Source organism: Carlito syrichta, unplaced genomic scaffold (assembly GCF_000164805.1).
Source record: "Carlito syrichta isolate Samal-C Ts95f unplaced genomic scaffold, Tarsius_syrichta-2.0.1 Scaffold308809, whole genome shotgun sequence".
Taxonomy (NCBI): domain Eukaryota; kingdom Metazoa; phylum Chordata; class Mammalia; order Primates; family Tarsiidae; genus Carlito; species Carlito syrichta.
Genome location: NW_007252905.1, coordinates 620,341 through 625,859, shown reverse-complemented (window position 1 = coordinate 625,859; position 5,519 = coordinate 620,341). Strand labels below are relative to the sequence as shown.

Sequence of the window (5,519 nt, the reverse complement as noted above, 5' to 3'; positions counted from 1 at the left end):
CTCAATTCTTATTTCCCTCAGTTGGTTCATTTCAGAAAGGTTCTTCCCTTGAGAAACTCCAATGTATTTAAAAGAAGGAAGAGATGCAAGGGTAGAAAACCCCATGACTGTTTTCAGGAGTAAGGCAAATAGTTGCTAAGGAGAGAAAACAAGACAAGACAAACGTCCACTCTGGTAAATGAGCAGATAATGGGTAATTAAAAACCAAAAATGAAACAAACAAACAAAAAAGCTCACACCTGTACTCCCAGCACTTTGGGAGACAGAGGTAAGAGGATTGCCTGAGTCCAGCCTGGACAACTTGGTGAGACTTCATCTCTACAATACATCAAACAAATTATCTGGGTGTTTTGTCATGTACCTGTGGTTCCAGCTACTTGGAAGGCTGAGGCAGAAGGCCTGAGCCCAGCAGGTAGAGATTGTGGTAGCCATGGTCGTACCACTGCACTCCAGCCTTGGTGACAAAGTGAGACTCTGACCCAAAAAAAGGGCAAATGTAGAGGTATATATCTTTACCAATGATCATTTTTATACACATTTAGGACAAAATACTATTTTCATCTGGCAAACTGGAGAAATAAAACATTAATAATATTCAATATTATGAGACTATAGCAAAACAGAAGGCTGGGAGAAAGTAAAAGAATGCAACCCTTTTGGAAAACAATTTGTTCTACTCATTTATTCAGTAATTTTACCTTCAGAGAGTCTAAGGAAGGAATAACAAATAGAACTTCTACCTACAAGAATACCTAAGCATTGTTACTTATCGTAATACAAAGTATAAAGTCTAAAAATACGGGAACAGTTAAAGAAATGTGGTATTTCTAAATGAATGTTTAATAACCATGTTCAAAAGGAAAACAAATGCGTATAAATATGTACATTAACAATTATCACAAAATTTTAAAACACACACACAGTTTGCTTACTAGCTTGTGATTTGGGGCAGGTTATTGAGCTTCTGTGACTCAGTTTCCTTATATACTTAAAAAAAAAAAAAGAGTACCCATCATACAGGGTTGAAATGAGGACTAAGTAAATTAGTATAAGCAAAGTGAGCATTACAGGTAATTCATGTGAGTACATTATCATATGCTGTTAATGTATTACCTGCATGGCACACAGTACTTTCTTCAATAAGCAAAAGCTTTAAAAAAAAAAATCACAACCAATTGAGATCCAGTGGGAGGCCCAAAACTTTACCTGTATCTAAACCACTTATGTACACAATCCTGACTTGTACCTAAAAACTTTAAAATAAAATAAAATATTTTAAAAATCAGAAAACCCCCACAAATTCCTGGATGTGCACTTCTTTATAGAACTCTAAGAAAACCTGAGGTGAGTAGACTCCAAGGTTTTCCAGTTGAAAATTTCAGTGATAATGATTTCCATTTCACAAATTGCTATGTATTTAAAGGACTAGATACTCATCTGTGCTTTAAATGAGTCCAATTAGAGAAGAAAACAGCAGCTAGACTTCCAGACTACAAGTCAAGAGTCAGAAAAAAATGAGTGATTGAGGAATGGGACTGAGGATGAGAGAGAGGTGTGAAGGCTGTATGTTTTAATATAAGCATTTTCATTCTAGTTGAATATTTACCTTTTATTTGCTATAAATCAACAGATCAATGTTTTGAAATGTGTAGAGCCAAAGCACCGAAAAACTAGTCTTCTTCAAGGTCTCTAAAGCTAAAAAAAAAAAAAATTATTTGCAACTACGACACTAAGTCATTGGCACTAGAAAGGATAATAGGTCATGGTTCTAGGAAGAAGAAATGTGGATGATATCAGAGTACTTCACACAATGAAAAACTCAGAGAGAACGTGGGGTGGATACTTAAGTTCCCAGACACAGTATCCAGGCAAGGTCTAGGACACCATTCGGAAAGTGTTGAGAAAGTTCTGGTTTCTGATTGGCTCTGCTGGAGTTGATCTACTTGAAAGTTCACTTTCAGGCCAAAAACAAAAAACAAACAAACAAACAAAAAACTGTGAACTCTAATCTGGTGTATAATTCACTATGTACGAATATTTTCTCTTCTGTATCACACTAGGAAGGCTAGTCAAGGATTACCTGAAGTACCTTTTACAGACTCATCTTCTCCCCAGAAGAACACAGCAAGAAAGCATTTTTCCATGAATAAGGTATGTTTAGTCAAAGCGTTTTCCACTGATGTTTTTCAGAGCCCCAGAGTGAACTTCTAAAAAGATCTCTCAAAAAACAAAACCAAAAAAACCTGCTATCATCCGAAAGGATCAACTAATGTGTACACAGAAACGACAGATTATGTTACAACTATCTAATGAATGACTAGACAACTAAAATATAAATATTTTGCTTTTTGAAATATTAAATTCCCAATTCTCTTCTTTCCCCAATAGTATTGGTTTTTGTCTTGGGCCCCTTTTTTCCCCTGTAGTTAGAGATACCCACTTGCTCTCTGTTTACAAGCATATATTGCTAGTTTAGTAACATCTTACCTACCTGAAACTCAGCTTCAAGAAATATCAACTCTTTTAAATATACCTGAAAATTGGGAAATAAGTAAAATTGCAGAAAGCCAAAAAAAAGTGTATAAAAGAGTTATGAACCAATGAATATGTCTCAAACTGCAAGCCAGGGTCCATTTGCTCATCTTATGTTCCAAGTTTAATAGGTATCTGCAGGGAGACATAAAATTATCTTGAAATACTACGTTACTTGGAGATAGAAAAGTGAATAAAATGCCATCAAATAATTTATAGTTCTAATAAAATTAGCTAATCTGGTTTTGAGGCTACAGAAGAATAAAAACAGCCAAATAAAATTAAGAAAGAATTCCCACACAAAAGCATATAGACAGCAGCAAGATCTAACTATTCTTGGTTCTATTCTTAACTCAGAGTAACTTGAGGGCAGTCACTCAAATTCGGGGAATTCATGTGTTAGATTATCTTGAAGTTCCTGTTCCGTTCTCCAATTCTATGAATGCAGTTTTAAAACTATTGATATCAGAAGATAATTTTTTAAAAAGGCACAAGAAGTCAAGAAAACACAGCAGTATGGAGTCATTCACTACGGGAGCAAACCATTCTACCTCCTGCAGTTGGCTATGTTATGACACATTAATAGATGCTCTTCACAACATCCCATAGAACAATTGTACGTTATTATGTTTGTAACCCTTTTTCTATTATTTTTGTATTCATTAACTTGTTTATTTTCTATGGTCCTCCACTAAAATATATGTTCCCAATTAGCAGGCATTTTATCCATCTTGATCCCTGAAACAGTGCCTGTCACATAGGAAGTTCTTGATAAATATTTTTTGTAACAGACTTCTCTTTTGACAATTTTTGACATTAGCATTCAATTTTATAGCCACATTTCTGGGAATTATTTAGCCTTATCTCTAAATTAACTGACAGCCCTCACTGTTTATACTTTTATGGCATAACTTTCTTCTTTCTTGGATTACTGATTTGCTTATTCTTCAACAAGTTGCCATATAATTTCCCAAAGATTTATTTAGAAATGGAGTGGTATGGGAAATACATTGTCTGAATTAATGTAATACTTTTGAGATCATCCTTCAAACTCCCTTCCTCAACATCACATTTTAACTTGTAACTGGAAGTACCTTCAGGGTCATTCAAAATTTCCAATAACTGGATGCTGTAACTTTTTTTTTTTTTTTGAGTTGGAGTCTCACTCTGGCACCCAGACTGGAGGGCAGTGACCGCTCCCGGCCACCGCAGCCTCGACCTGCTGGGTTCCGGCGATCCTTCCGCCTCAGCCTTCCAAGTAGCTGGAACTACAGGCGCACGCTACCACGCCCGGCTCATTTTTGATTTATTGTAGAGATGAGGTCTCACCAAGTTGCCCAGGCGGGTCTCGAACCCGCGGGCTCAGGCAATCCACTCACCTCAGCCTCCCAAAGGCGCGGGATTACAGACTGAGCCACCGAGCCCGGCTTGGATGCTGTAATTTTGAAATACTGGGAGAATTTGAGGCTTATCAGTTCTTCTCGACATAGCCCTTTCTTAGTGATTCCTTAGTGATTGTGTTTTAACCAAATTTATATTACCGCTTATCTCATTATGTCATAATTGAAATAGATTGTCTAGTCTGTCTCCATTTAACTAGGAGCCCTTCAAAGGGCTTAGTGTTATATTCATGTTTGTACCTTCAGTGGTTGGCATTGAGAAGAAACTAAAGCAATATTTATAGAAATACCGCAATGGCCATTTACAAGAGAAACATGCATTTACAGAAAAACAAAAAGCTCTCACAAGGAGTTTTCAGATACAGGGAGTTTGTGAGATAGTAATATTTGAAAGGATTTTAATTAAAAGAAAACACTTGAAGCTGACCCTTTAGAAGTCCTCCAATTGTTTAGTCATTCATTCATTCACCATTATTGTATTAAGGTACGAGGCACTACGTTGGGTGTTGAAGATACACATGACAACATCCAGTTTTGGAGTTGCTAAGGGACAAAGCCTGACCTTGACAGCATGTGAATTTGTAGAGGAACTTCAGAGGACAGGGACCAGGCCTCACTCGCCTTGCCAAGTCACTTGTAAACAATCAATGAATATTTATTGAATGAAGTTGGGAAAAAAAGGTCATTTTCATCACATGAACTTTAAAACGGAGATGATCTAAATTCAGCAGTATTTTTAAAAACGTTCAGAAACATCATTATTACGCCTGAGAATCACGTCCGCCACATCTTAGCTAAGACTGGTCCTCTAAAGTTGAACTGAAATGCTACATATAAATGTATTCCTATTTGGACCAAATCTATCGGAACAAGAGCGTTAAAGTCCAGAAGAGTCAGAGGTGGGTAAGTTTTAGAAATCACACGGCCTCTGCACGAAGAGCCTGTAAGATGTGAGACCAGCAGAGTGCGGAGGCCGCCTCAGGGCCTGGAAGGTGACCTCCCCATTTGGGGGGCGGGGAGGGCGTGTGCACGCTTGAGCCCTTGTCCTTGAAGGGGATTGAGCGAGCCGAGGGGAGGGGTAGGCGGTGCTCGGGTTTCCAATCACAATAGAGAAACCTAAGACGCAGCGGAGGGGTGGGCCCCGCCTCCTCCTCCCTCCTTGCGGATCGGGCTCCGAGGAGACACGCGCAGCTGACATTGTCTCCTTCGCAGGTCTGTTGCCGCGGTTCCCAGAGCCTTCACCCTTCTGGTAGGTTTCAGCTCAGGACCCTGAGTCCTGGCTCACGGACAAACCCAGTGGAACATGGAGGGGAGTCACTGTGTGGCAAGACTGGAGGAAGGACCGAAAAGCACCTCGGTCCTCTGGGCCTTGGCCCTGCGCATCCGGATTCGGACCCTGAGGCTACCTCTGGATTTGGGGCTGCGCGCCCTGCCCTGACTGGGGAGCAGGGAGGCAAGGGGCGGGGTGGCGGCGGCTGGGGCTGAGCCCCCAGGCTTGACCCTCACCGTTATAGGGCTCGTTCCTGGCTTGTGTTTTATCAGGGGAGAGACTTGTTGCATTGGCAGCTAAAACCAGGCCCTACTTGT

At 39.7% G+C, this 5,519-nt stretch overlaps 1 protein-coding gene across 4 annotated transcripts in view; it reads left to right on the top strand.

Moving 5' to 3' along the window:
- The first annotated feature begins 5,068 nt into the window (after positions 1 to 5,068).
- LDHB (lactate dehydrogenase B) overlaps positions 5,069 to 5,519 on the top strand; it is a 21,570-nt gene continuing 21,119 nt past the window's right edge. For 2 of the 4 annotated variants that reach the window (XM_021716422.1, XM_021716424.1), the window contains exon 1: positions 5,075 to 5,181. The gene's annotated coding sequence lies outside the window, so the exon portion shown is untranslated. Of the gene's footprint in view, positions 5,182 to 5,519 lie in introns of all 4 variants that reach the window. The other 2 variants (XM_008065834.1, XM_021716423.1) reach the window with 2 other exon arrangements.